The sequence below is a fragment of the Marmota monax genome, unplaced genomic scaffold (assembly GCF_021218885.2).
Source record: "Marmota monax isolate L192 unplaced genomic scaffold, Marmota_monax_Labrador192_F-V1.1 WCK01_AAM20220418_F8-fsc00045, whole genome shotgun sequence".
In the NCBI taxonomy this organism is placed as follows: Eukaryota; Metazoa; Chordata; class Mammalia; order Rodentia; family Sciuridae; genus Marmota; species Marmota monax.
This window is the reverse complement of record NW_026692132.1, coordinates 3,098,036-3,111,404: the sequence shown is the minus strand read 5'-3', so window position 1 is coordinate 3,111,404 and position 13,369 is coordinate 3,098,036. Positions and strand designations below refer to the sequence as shown.

At 42.9% G+C, this 13,369-nt stretch overlaps 1 long non-coding RNA gene across 3 annotated transcripts in view; it reads right to left on the bottom strand.

Annotated features, from left to right (window-relative positions):
- The window catches only part of LOC124107857 (uncharacterized), a 28,239-nt gene extending 16,352 nt beyond the window's left edge, over positions 1–11,887 (bottom strand). Inside the window, exon 1 of one of the 3 annotated variants that reach the window (XR_006856544.2) lies at positions 11,761–11,887. This is a non-coding gene — a long non-coding RNA (uncharacterized LOC124107857). Of the gene's footprint in view, positions 1–5,590; positions 5,898–11,760 lie in introns of those variants that run through there. The other 2 variants (XR_009228884.1, XR_006856542.2) reach the window with 2 other exon arrangements.
- Between the last annotated feature and the right edge of the window lie 1,482 nt (positions 11,888–13,369).

Here is a 13,369-nt window from a genome sequence, read left to right as displayed (position 1 = left end):
CAAGTTTCAGCATCATGGCAGTAATAACTGATACCAGTAACACCATAGCCACCATTTTTTAGCCCTTCCTGTGTGCCAGAATTGTCTGAGTTTTCTGGCATGTTATCTCATTTAGTCTTCATAATAGCATTGATAACAAAATGAGGAGTTTGAGGCTCAGAAAGTTTAAGTCACCTGCCCAGAGTTACCCAGCCAGTAAGCACCCAAGCTTGGGTCTGAAGGAATGCAAAGCCTGCTCCTTCCTCTCCAGTGGTTGAGCTACTCCTTGCAAAAGACTGTTCAGGAGCCTATAGGATCATTAAACCCCAGCTTTGTCATACAACCTTGTTCCTATCACAACTAAGTCAGTCTTCCCCAGAAGAGCTAGTCTGTCCCCAGGATATCAAGATGACAAACATAAAGCTGCCAGAGTCCTGTGATGTGGGGCAGGAGAGAAGCTGACCCACTGTCATAGTCACTCAGTGGGCTTCTTCCTATCCTGAGTCAGAGATGCTTTCCAAATGATGCCACCTGATTGTCCTTTCCCTGGAGACTTAACTGAGACTTAGGCAAACAGGACGAGTCCCAGCCTGCCTCATGGAATAGCTATGCCAGGAAAATAGAACAACCGCTGCCTTCCTGACATGCCAATAAAACTAGATTCTTAATGGCTTGAAACTTGCCTGTTGTCAACAAATACCTATTGACACAGACCAAGTCCCCTTAGTACACCCTACCCCACTCCAGCAGTTATCTCCAAGGACAAAGAACAGAGAAACCAAGGATGTTTAGTGTTTGGTACCAATATAGCCCTTTCCTGGATGCCCTTCTCCTCCTCCTCCTTCTCCTTTTTCTTTTTCTTCTTCCCTGGCTTCAATCCTCTGCCTTCTGAATTAATTATCTTGCAGCTCTAACAGAGATCATTTCCCAGCCCCCTTATTTCTCATTCTTTCTTCCCACACTTCAAGGACCCATTAACACAATCCTCATAGCTCACAAATACTAAATTCTTTCAATAGGCCAGTGCTGGGGTATTATCTCATGTAATCCTCAACGCATCACATAAGATACATATTATCATTGTTCTCATTTCTATAGATGAAACTGAAGTTTGGAGAGATGAAATAAGTTGCCCAAGGTCACATCACATACAAATCAGTGTAAGAGTTGTCTAACTCAAGTTACCTGATGTTACAGTCTGAACTCCCAAAGGCCTCAATACACTTCCCATGCACTATACTTGGAAGAATAAACTTTTTGGAATGTGCTCTTTTGCCTTAAATTTCACATGTATATCTGTAGCCAGTTCCTCATGCCATAGACGCATCTAATAAAATTGCAACTGGAAGTTTAAATGAATGAATAAGAACCATTAGACTAATTAAACAAAATGTTAAGTGCTTACCATATGTAAAACTGATCACATGCCTTCAAAATACAAATCACAGTTTTAAAAAGGAGTTGATTTTAAAAATATAAATCTGCCAGAATTTCAGTTCGGATGGGTATGGGCTGATTGTATCAAACTCCTGGGAAACTTAAGGGTCAACTCTTGAAGTCAAGAGGTGAGATGAGACAAAACTAAATGCAGTGAACACTTAGAAACTGTTACCTTAAGCAGTGGCCAGAATGGGACATCTTGGCAGCTGGACCAAGCCTGCAGGTGAACATTTGGGAGCTATGTGTAGATATATAAGGATGACCAAAGTGATAGAGAGAGGAGAGAAGGCTTTTAGCTGATTTTTTTTAAAAAGTCTTTAAAAATAATGTCTAGTTAGAGAGATGAAAGTTCAAAAAGATTTGGAACAAGCCCAGTGGAATTATGAATTCTATTAATATAATCCTGGACTCACTATCATTACAAATCAGCAGAGCTTACATAACTAACCCCTGTGTGACCCACTGGTGAAGCTGCTCAGGAAAATGCCCATCCCCACACCCCTGGCCTCTCTTCCTCCTACAGATAAGAGTATGGAGATGATGCCCCACTGAAGAACAGGATTGGGTCAACAGGCTCTCTCAAACTCAGGGCTGGATTTTATGTGGACAGAGGGTGGCCATTTAGGGCCTGGTGGCTCTGCTCTAATTGGCCTCATTCCTTATGCTCCAAGAGGCCTTTGGAAAGATGAAGGGGCTAGAAGATGAACACATCTAAAATACAGCTTTGCATGTGTCCTAGATCATACTTTAGGAAACAGTTTCGTTCGTGCTGGGCTTTGGGAAAATATGCAAGTTGGATGTGTGTGTGTGTGTGTGTGTGTGTGTGTGTGTTCCATTGGTTGTCGCCTGGAGAATAAGGAGGGAAAGGGAGATATCGTCCCCTTACCCTGTCAAGATTGGACCTAAAGTACCACAGCTCACCTGGGACTATCCTGGTGAAGCCACGACCCTCCTCTCCTACTGCATAATTTTTGGTTGATTAACTCAGATTTTGAGAAGAGCTTTGCTTGTGTTACTGAAATCCTAGGAAAGTGTGACTCTTAAGGAAGGATGAGTTAGAGGGTAAACAGCACTTTCCCTGCAGTGGCTCCAGTACTGAGTCCCACTGTGGATGTGCAAAGAAGTTCCATGTGAGGAGGACTCATCTGAGGGGAGGGAGCTCGGCTAAGCATTGAGGTGCATTTTCCAGGTGAGCTCCCTGTGAAAGGTTTAAGTTGAGTCTGCTTTTCTCCTGGACTGTAAGCCCAGTCCTATTGGGCATTATGTTTTAATTTTTCCCCTCCCACATTTTGATCCTCATTGCTTAACTCCAACTGTTCAGTAGAGTCTGATTTACCATGGAACTTTGAGAGAAAGTCAACAGAATACAAAGACTCTAAAGGGAGCATCTTCCCTCCCTGTTGAGACCCATATGGAGCTGGTAGTACCTTCTTTCGGGGACTTGGTGGAGGGCTCTCAGGAAGTGACCTGCAGCTGGTAAGCAGTGGCCCTTGGTGAAGGTCACAGTCATGGAGAAAAGCATCAAGTAAGAAGCAGCAGCTTATTGATACAGCTAGAGGAGAATGATGGCTGAAATTGAAGGAGTCACTCAAAGAAGATCTAACTTTAGGACAAATACAAAATTGTTGCCCAGTGTATGATAAACTTATTGTCTCACCCTACATGATGAACATCTAAGTGGTTGCAAGAGGTTTAGATAAATTAGATTGATAATATTTTATTGCTAGAAAGGGACCTAAAGATCATCTACTGCAGTGGTCCTCAACCATGGATTCATATTACAATGACCAGAAGAGATTTAACAATCACTGATGTCCAACTTATCATCCAAGACCAACAGATCACCATCTCTCAGGTGGGATTCAGGCATTAGGGAGAAAAAAATTAACTCTGTATTTTTAAATTATAGGAAGTTGCACAAACAATACAGAGAGTCTTATGTGCCCTTCAACAAACTTTTCCAGTAATGACTGTCATCCTAAATATCTATAGGACAATATCAAAATCAGGAAATTAACATTGGTACAATATGTTAACTAGGCTGTAGATCTTATTCTGTTGTCACCATTTTTCTCTGCAACAAAAATTAAAAGTTTTTAAAAACTTTCCTGAAGATTCTAATTTGAAGCCAGTGTTGAGAACTGGTAACGCAATCAAGCTAACTCTCCTTTCACAAGGAAGGAAATTGAATCCAGGGTGGCAAAGTGACCTGTCCAAGGACAATTCCATCTTTGGCAAGGAAGACAGCTGACATTTCTATTCTAGTATTCTTTGCTCTACATAAAGTTACCTCTGCCCTTTGTGGTTACAAGCTAATGATGTGCTACAGCAAAAAAAAAAAAAAAAAAAAAAAAAAAAAGAGCTGTTCTGGGGAAAGGCAGGAGGTAGAAGAAGTATGTGCTTAATTTTTGAAGTTACCCTACAAGATAAACATAAAACAACTCTTGGTAGTCCTTCCAACCTCATAGGCTATTGAAAACCATTTTGGAGAGTCATAAACCAGGCATGGTAGTACATACTATAATCCCAGCAAGGCAGGAGGATTGCAAATTTGAGGCCAGCCTTGGCAACTTAACAAGACCCTGTCTCAAAATAAAAAGGGATATGGGATGTAGCTCCGTGACAGAGCACCCTGTGTTCAATCCCTAATACCACAAAAATAAATGTTATGGTTTAAATATTAAGTGTCCCCCAAAAGCTCATATGTAAAATAATGAAAAAATGTTTAGAGGGTGAAATAGGTTATGATGGCCTTAATCTAATCAGTATGTTAATCTACTGGGGTTTATATTTTGTTTGTAGTGAGGGGACCTCCCTCCGCCTCTCCTGGTGCCATGTTCCCAGCTGCTTTCTTCCCCACATCCTTCTGCCATGATCTTATCTCAGGTCCCAAGGAATGGAGTCAGCTGTCTATGGACTGAGATCTCTAAATCCATGAGATCCAAATAAAATTTTCCTTCTCTAAAATTGTCAGGTCTTTTGGTTGCAGCAGTGAGAAAGCTGACTAAAATAATAAGTAAATAAATAAAAGAGTCATAAAAAGTATGAGCTCTGGACAATAGCTAACTCCCTCATTTCAGCCCAATGTTTGTTATTGTCAGAGAATTCTGGCCTGAAAGGATCAGGGGTCTGACATCCAATGGAAATTCTTATATTCTTTGACTTTCTCCACTTCCGTGTAGCTCCTTTTGCTTGCTCAGTGTTGCAGACTTCTGGCATCTGGGAACTTGTGGTAATACCTGTTAATATGACCTTCTATCATGTTCTCCATTTTCACCATCAGCCAGGCAGGTAGGAGAGCTTGCTCACACTGTGGGACTCAGAATCTTAATTTTCTGTGTTTCCTGACCTGAGTAAGACGTAGGAAGTTTTCTTCTTCTACAGTTACCTGTTCTTCAACACTGGGAGCTGGGAGCTGCTCTTCAGTCAAACGCAACACATTTAGAGGAGAACATGGAAGATGGCCCCTGTGTGAGTGACATGGCTTCAGCCCAAATACTTCTCAGCCTGAGCACCTCACCTTTCTTAGTATATCCTCTGCATACCACCTTTGCCTGAAACAAACTCATGCCAGGACATCCATCTAAACTTGAACTGGGGCTGGGGAATTGGCTCAGCAGAGCACCTGATTGGCATGTGTGAGGTCCTGGGTTGACCCAGCACCAAAAAAAAACAAAACGAAACACACACACACACAAAAAAAAAACTAGAGTCTAGGACCAGGAAGATTGAGGGTCTCCAGAAATGTGTGTGGCAGATCAGAACCCTGGAGCTCATAAGTCCACCTGACTCTTCTCCTCTGCTCCATCCACTGCTAAGGCAGCTTCTCACTGTCAGTTTGAGGAGTCAGACATTCATGAGGAGGTTGTCCTCCCACTCACTCACTAAGCAGAAGTACACATAGGCAGCGGGAAAATCTCTACGCAGCTCCTTTACATTTCTCTTCAAAGAGTTATAAACAGTCACTGGCAGCCACACTGAAAAGGCTGAGGCATTCCCTCTGTCCCCTACGTTTCACAAGGAGGTAAAAGGAAGGGTCAAAGCTACAGTGGGCTTGGCTGCCTTTCTCTCCAAGGCTTCATCTCCCCTCCTGCCAGATGGCTGGAGAAGAGCCCTTGCTTGGTGAGCAGCCCTTCATGCCCCCCGACCAACCCCCATCCCAGCACATCACCTCTTGTTGGCTGGGGAAGCAGGAGTTCAATAATTAATCAGAGGAGTCCATCTGTGGAGGACCAGTGGAGCCTTGCGTTCTGGTTAGCCATGCGGACCTGAACCATGGTGTTCCCTCCCACTCCCGCTGCAGGAGAAAGAGAGGCTCGTTTCTGTGATTCTGCTTCTTGCAGCGGAAAGTGTGGGTGTCCAACTTCCAAAATTCTGTATCCATTTCTACCTAAAGCAGTACAGTCCAGACTTAGTATTCTAGAGCCAGAAAGACCTGGGTTTGACTACATGTTTCACCACCAGGTTAAGACAAGTACCTTAACCTCTCTGGGCTACAATTTAATTGCCAAAGAACACAAATCAATGGAAAATACCCTACTCATTTATAAACCCCTTCAAAACCGGTTTCATCCTGGAAGCAACCTGTGGGGTGTTATTTTTCTTACACTGACTACAAGGTCACTTCAGTTGCCACCTCAGAGTCAGGTCACATCACCCAACACAGAAAACCTAAGACTTTTTCAAATTTTCCAAGACATTGAGACAAGGCACCATTCTATCTTGGAGGAATAAGTACATCATTAATAGCACTGAAATCCAAGAAGAAGGCTATTTGTTTTTGGAAAGGCTTCCCTATCTAACTGCTTTTAGTCCTCTCCTCACCCTTAGGGAAGAAAAAAAAAAGTCATGCTTTTGCTGACTTCAATAGGTCACCTCTGCAGATGGGACCTCAGTTGTTTTTGCATATGCTGCGTACCAGGTCCCCTCTTAGACCACCTCCATGTATTACTTCACTCGGTTCTCATAGCCAGTCAATGGGATGTGTTTTATTATCCCATTTCTGGATGAGAAAACTGAGATTCAGAGAGATTAAATCAAATGCTCAAGCCAGTAGATGAACATAATTTAAACCTAAACCTGTTAATCCCATAACCTATTATCTAGCCTATGTCCTTTTTCCATTAGGAAAGTTTCTGGATGCTTTTGACCTAGCCTTCACCCCCACTCAGGGTTGTCCTTCAGCAGAATGGCACCATTCACTCTGAGAGCAAAATGTTAACTGGAAAGCTCTGTAGGAAAATGTGGTAGAGAAGAGACAGTAACGAAGAGATTTTGATCAGATATTATCATTATCTCTATGAGAAAACTGTAATTTCACATGGTACCTTCAAACTGTTATTTTAAATGTCCTAAAGAAGAACAGAAAGGCCACCATAAGGAGCATTATTGGAAAGAGCTTGAAATTACTAGGCTGTTCCACATTCAACAGACATTTACATGCTGTTAATAGCTATGAAATGCTGCCCAGCCCTACGCAGGTGGAAAGGTAATTATGACACATCTCTGTTGTTAAAAGCTTATAATTCTATGTGAAATCTATACAGTAGATCAGAAAAGATGCAAAATTCGAAGAATAGAAAAGAATGGAAATACAAGTGTTACCAACTCTAAGTATTTAGTAAGTAGTTGCTATTTTTGTTCTTCTAATAAGTACACACAGATGGCTTAATGCTTTTGTTGGGTGATGTTAAGGACCTCATCTAGTGCGGTAAATCCAAAAATCTCTAAGTGATTTTTTAGCCTGAACACAGGTAATACTCAATGGATATAATACTTGAAGTATTCCCAGGTATTTGTTTTCAGGTAAACTTTACCCTTTAAAAGAACTGCTTTTCCTTGCTATCTATGTTGACCTTGGATGATTTACTTAATTTCTGCATGCCATGCTTCTTTTGCTCTAAAATGAGGGTGAGAAGAGTGTTTACTTCATTGGCTTGTGAACATCAAATGAGATAATATGTGAAAAGCATACAATCAAATGATCAGTTGTCAGGAGTTACATCATGAGTGGTTAAATATTTTTTACATAATAAAAAATGATGTTCCTGTAGAAAGAAAAGGAGGGAGTAGGCTGTGAATGAGTTCTCTCTGATTTCAGTTATTTTTCTCCTGGTAAAACCCAACTTGCTTTGGCTGCAAAACCCCTCCCCAGACCACGAGTGCTTGTCACATGCTCACCTGCACAACAATCACCTGGAGACTTGCTGAAGTGGGGAATCTGATCCAGCAGGTCTGGGCTGTGACCCCAGGTCCCACATTTCTGACAAGCTCCCAGCTGATGCTGATACTTCTCAACAAACATGTTTGTTCACCTGGTGACAGCAATGCAACTTATCCTAATGGTGTCCAGAAGGAAATAGTATGCTTTTGTAGAACTAATCTAGTTAGACCCAAACATATAAAGTGAAGGCAAACATCATAATCTTCTTGCAATGACTCATTAATTGGACAGCTTATTTTAGGTTGGATTGCTTTAGTTGAGGACCTTGTTCCTGAAAGCTTTCAAAAACTTCGAAATTATGGTTTTCCTCTGGAGACAGTAAAATACAAAAGAATCAGAGTCACTCCTGGGTTTGAATCCCTACATTCGTAAGCTTAGGTAAACTGCTTAGCCTTTCTAAGCTTCAATGTGCCTGTTCGTAAAATAGGCATGAGAATGGCATCTGCTTGGCCCCTCTTGTTAAGGACTCAGTAAAAACACACATGAAGCATTAAGCCCAAAGCCTGTCTATAGCAACAGCACCATCAGCACTAGCTGTTTAAGTCTCTGGTTTCAACTCAACACTTCCATGGAGATTTTTTGTCCCCTACTCTCATGGATCTGCATCATGGTCACAACCTATAGAAATGAAAAATCCAAGATTTTACCTTTAGAGACTGAATATGGCACACTTTTGTTGCAATACTACCCTATGATATGGAGAACTCATTTTTGTTTGTTTGTTTTTGTTCTTCTTTGAGAAAGATTGAGCTGGAATCTTAAGGCTCAAGAGATATTTGTAGTTTCGCCAGCTACTAAAAATTCTTGATGTCATCAAGGGAATAAAGAAATAAAGAGGAATCCCTGAAACTTGCCTACTTGGTATTCATAGCCATTTCTTACCTTCGAAAAGGGTCTGTACACTTAACCTAGCACCTGTGGTAGATAACACTGTGCTGAGAAGGCAGTGGCCATCAGGGCAGCAGCCAGCTCAAAGAACCAAAGACTGCATGGCAGGAGGGCTGGGCAAGGAAAGGCAGTGCTCTGCACCTGGTCTCTGCAGTATGGTCAGAGATCAGCAAGGTCACACCACAGAGAACATGTTGACAGTGTTTCTAGAAAGTCGCTGAACATGCTGACAGATCTGAGTCTCAGGAAATGGTTCCTAGCCTCAGGGAGCCCAAAATAATTTTTATGAGGCCAAATTAGGGTAGGGTCCGGGAGAAACAAAATTAATATATGTAAAGAGAAAAGGGGGAAGGTTGGGAGGAAGAGAGGAAAGAGAAAGGGGGAAATCAAGGAGGCAGATGTGGCTAGGGAACAGAGAAATAAAAGAAAGAGGGAAGGAAAGCAGAAAAGGAAAAAAAAAGTAAGGACACTATTCCATGAATATATCACAAATGCTACTTAAAAAAGAAAAAAACATGAATGTGCTAAAGCATGCATCTGACTCCTGGGAAAAGAAATGATTCACCACATAAGCCAGGAAGAAGAGATACACACACAGAGACATCTGATCACTTTGGTAGCTTATAATATTGGAAAACACAAAATCTGTTTATGGTTTGTGTCCCCTACAAATTTCATGTGTTGCCAATGTGAAAGCTAAGAATTGGGGCCTTTAAGAGATGATTAGGCCATGAGATGAATGGGATTAGGTCCCTTATAAAGGGGCTTGATACTTCACCCTCTTGCCCTTCTACCTTTTGCCGTATGAGGACACATCCTTGCTTCTCTCCAGAGAACAGAGGATTAGGTGCCATCTTGGAAGTAGAGTTGGGCTTAACAGACACTGGATTGTACATTTCTCAGCTTCCAGAACTGTGAGAAGTACATTTCTGTTCTTTTCAAATGACCCAGTTTCAGGAATTCTGTTATAGCAATACAAACAGGCTGAGACACACTCCCTTTTCTTAAAGGAAAGCTTAGAGAAATACTCTTTGTTCTCTATTCCTTTCACCTACAGCTCATGAAACTAGTGAAATGGCAGAAACCTGGATGGGGGGCAACAGCTAAGAGGTCAGCCAACTCCCATGACTAAGTCTGAAGTCTACAAAACTGTCAATCAAATCTGCTCTGAGCCTGAACCCTGCAACCATGACCTGTCTCTTTCCTTAGTTTTCTCTCCCTAGGTGCAGGCGGTGTTGGTATAGCTTGACTGTCCAAGTTTGGACAGGATTTTCCAAGTTTGGACAAGTTTAGGGCCAGGAAAACTCCAATAACTTGAGGTCTCAGATTCACATGCATCCTAACTGGCAGAAATCTCTTCCTGACCTAGCTCCTCTTCTCCCTCCCCAACACCTCATTCCAGTCAATGCTCACCTGCTCTCACTAATAAGTTCAAGGCTAAGTGAAGAAATGCTGCTAAGAATACACCCATAAAAACTATAGGGTCTCTTCCAGCCCCTCTCCCACTCTGAGGGGTCCTTCTGCTTTCTGAAACTCAGGAAAGCCCTGAATTAACCACAACTGCCCCCACCTTCCCCCCAACTTTGGACTATGTTTCCCTGACTAGGGCTTCAGAACTGGAGGCTGGTCAGCCAGCATTTTGATGATAAAGAGGATTTCAGGTTGAATTACTCAAAATCAAAAACCTTAGGCCTGTCTTGATCCTTCTCTAGTGACTCTCCATAAAGCCAGACCTGTCTCCTGTCTTTCCAGAAAATATCTCCATGGAAACTCCTTGTAGTCCATTTTAGAGCTTTTTTTAAAAAAAAAAAATAATAACTGTCCAGAAAAGTTTTACAACCCCTGAAACATTTCTATCTGCCACATCAGGTCCATGGCCACAGACCAATGGTGCCTCATTTAATTAGCCAACCTCTCATAAAGTGTAGGGCTTGGACCTGAGATTGTTCTGGGAGATACACTATGCAAATATCCCATTGGTTTCACCAGAGCACAGGAATTTAACTTGGAAAAACACAGTGACTGGGGAGCCAGAGGAAGGGCTCGGGGTCTCATACTGGTCAGTTGGCCCAGAGAGACCTAGCTGAGACCTTCAGCAGGTGGGACATGATGCTGGTGCCACACCTTGTCCTGGGACTTTTAGACAGTGATTTTGGCCAAGTACTTAAGCAATCCAAGTGTGTTTGCTAATCATAATAAACATAATAATGCCAACCTCATAGGGCTCTTATAAATGCCCAGTAAAAGAAAGGGTAAAGAAATGTAGCCCTTCTAACAGGAAGGAGGAGGCAGAGGGAAGTAAAGGAGCTGGCCCAAGTTCATACAGGTGGCAGGCAGCAGTGTAAACCCAGATGACACATTTTTGTATTCTCTTTCCACTCGGCTGGATAAGATAGGTGAGAAACATGCCCACAACTGCCTCAGCCTCACCTCCGACACATGGTTCCCAGCTGGGTGGTACATTTGGGTCATCTTCTCTTTCAGCCAGCTTTAGCCCAGCAGAGGGGCAAAGTTTTATCACACTCATATAAGCCTTTTCAAGCAATTAGGTAAAGTATGGGATTCCCCAAAGCTCCCACTCAGCTCAAATTCCCTGTTGAGGTCCAGAATCTGAAGCTGGGGTTCGTCCAAGTGCAAACGAGACATTACCATGGCAGCTTCCCATCAACTCTTGTACTCACCCCTGTCTACTCACCCCACACTGCCCTGTAGTAGAGCTCAGAACTCTTAATATTCCAGAAACAGCCAAAGTCATCCAAAATAGTAATTACTTTTATGCAGTATATACCAAGGTAAGTCAGGCTCTTTATAATATTAAATATTCAAAATTAAACTAAGAGTAGGGTTTTCTTTACCATTCCCATTTCACAGTAAAGGAAACTGAGGCCTAGAGAGCTGAGATTGCCTGCCCAAAGCTATACACCTAGGAAAAGTGAGGCAGTATTCAAACTCAGGTCTCCAGTCCTGGAGAGCAGAGCACCATGCCAGCCCCCCTTGTAGCCAGGCCAGCCAGACTCTCAAAAAAATGCAAAACTCGTCGGATATGCAGCAATGCAAATGTACACACAGACCGATGCAGATCTACCCTGTCAAGTAACCCAGGTAGCCACTTGGCCATGGAATGTGCCCAGCCCGATAAGAAGGCAAATGCCTGGCACCTTGTGGGGCCAGGGCACTTATCGGGTTTCATTGCTGGACTGTGGCTACACAGAGCTCTATGTGGTCCTCACCTGTTAAGACCGGCTGGTACTGATGTCCACAGCCTGTCAGGCATGACAAGCCCAGAAGTCTGCCCTGGGGGCTTTCTCTTGCTCTGAGTAGAACTCCTAATGACTTCTTGGGGAGCACAGCTCCCCAGCACCATACACCAGCAAACCCAGGAACAGAGCTCCCCTTTCACCTCTGCCTACATTTCTTTAAAGGTCACTCAGGCCTCCCCTCCATCACGCAAGCTGAAGAGCAAACTCTAGCCACATCTAGCCATATGACCTTGGATGACGCATTTCATTCCTCTGGGCCTTCGTGCCCTTTTGTGAATAAAATGTGGGGAAAATATCCACCTCCCAGGGTAATGGTAAGGGCCAGTCCTGGAAGCCTGGCACATAGCCAATGCTCAGCCAATGGAGGGACCACCTCACTTCTCATAGTGTTCTCTCTTCCCTGCATTTCAATCATTCTGATCACCTGTCTGTTCAACTTAGCACTTTATTAAACATTTAGCTGTCATCCCTTTAACATTCACTTTCTATTCAGTCTTGTCTCTCCCAGAGCTCCTTAGAGCCAAGAACCAAGGTGGGTATTTCTTTTGTGTCACAACAGACCACCCATAATGAGACCCATCTGTTGCTGGCAGGTTGGAGATCCTAAGTGTATTGATACCACTACTAACCTGTCTGTAGGAGAGGTTGAAGTGTGATGTGCTGTACTGTAAGATTTCCATAATTATATTTTTCATTCTGGCAACATGAAGCAGGTACTTTTTTTTTTTATTCAGGAACCAAAGCTTAGGATAATTAATTGAAGTCCCCATAGTCACAAGGATGGGAAGTGAAAAAGGTCAGGATTTGAATCCTCATCTGTCCAACTCTGAACTTAAGCTTTTCACCATTACTTAATCCCAGTTACTCGATCAGGGTTCCACCAAAAGCCCATGAGCCGCTAAAGAGAAAAAGAAACACAGACAGGACACACCAAAACAAGCCCTGGGGGAGGCCCACAGTCAATACCATCTTCCTGTCTGGTCTAGGACTGACCCAGCTCTCACTCCATCCCCAGCTCATTCCTGCTAAACACGAGTACAGGAAACAGAGTCAAAAGCAGAAAAATAAAGTTTCTTCTTCTTAGATTTAATGCATCTTCAACAGCCTAACAGGACCACCAGATGGAAGTAGTCCACACAATGTCGATAGGAAAAAAGAACCTTGCTTTTGAGTTATCAGCTGTACGGCAAGTGCTGGCTTCAGAGTGTTAATTCCACCTGTCTGTTACACCTCAAATTAAAACTATTTGCATATTTACTAGAGGGCTTTGAAATTCAGAAATCCATGTGCTATAACTTGAAAGCCAAAAAAAAAAAAAATCAATCAAAGCAAGCCAGGACTCGTTCCCAGGAGATACAACTGAAATTTACAAGAATCCACCTCAGTGGTTCTGGGTGCTTTCCCTGCAGAGGCTCTGGCTGCAGCCTGGGTCTCAGCTCAGTCTGCTGGAAGGAGAACCTGGCCTGGCTCTGTCAGGCTTCTCAGTCCTGATTCCAAGAATGGGGCTGGCCCCAGGATATTTTGAGTCCTTCCTGATGCTTCCAAACTTAAGGAAGACAGAGCAGATGGTCAGAGAATG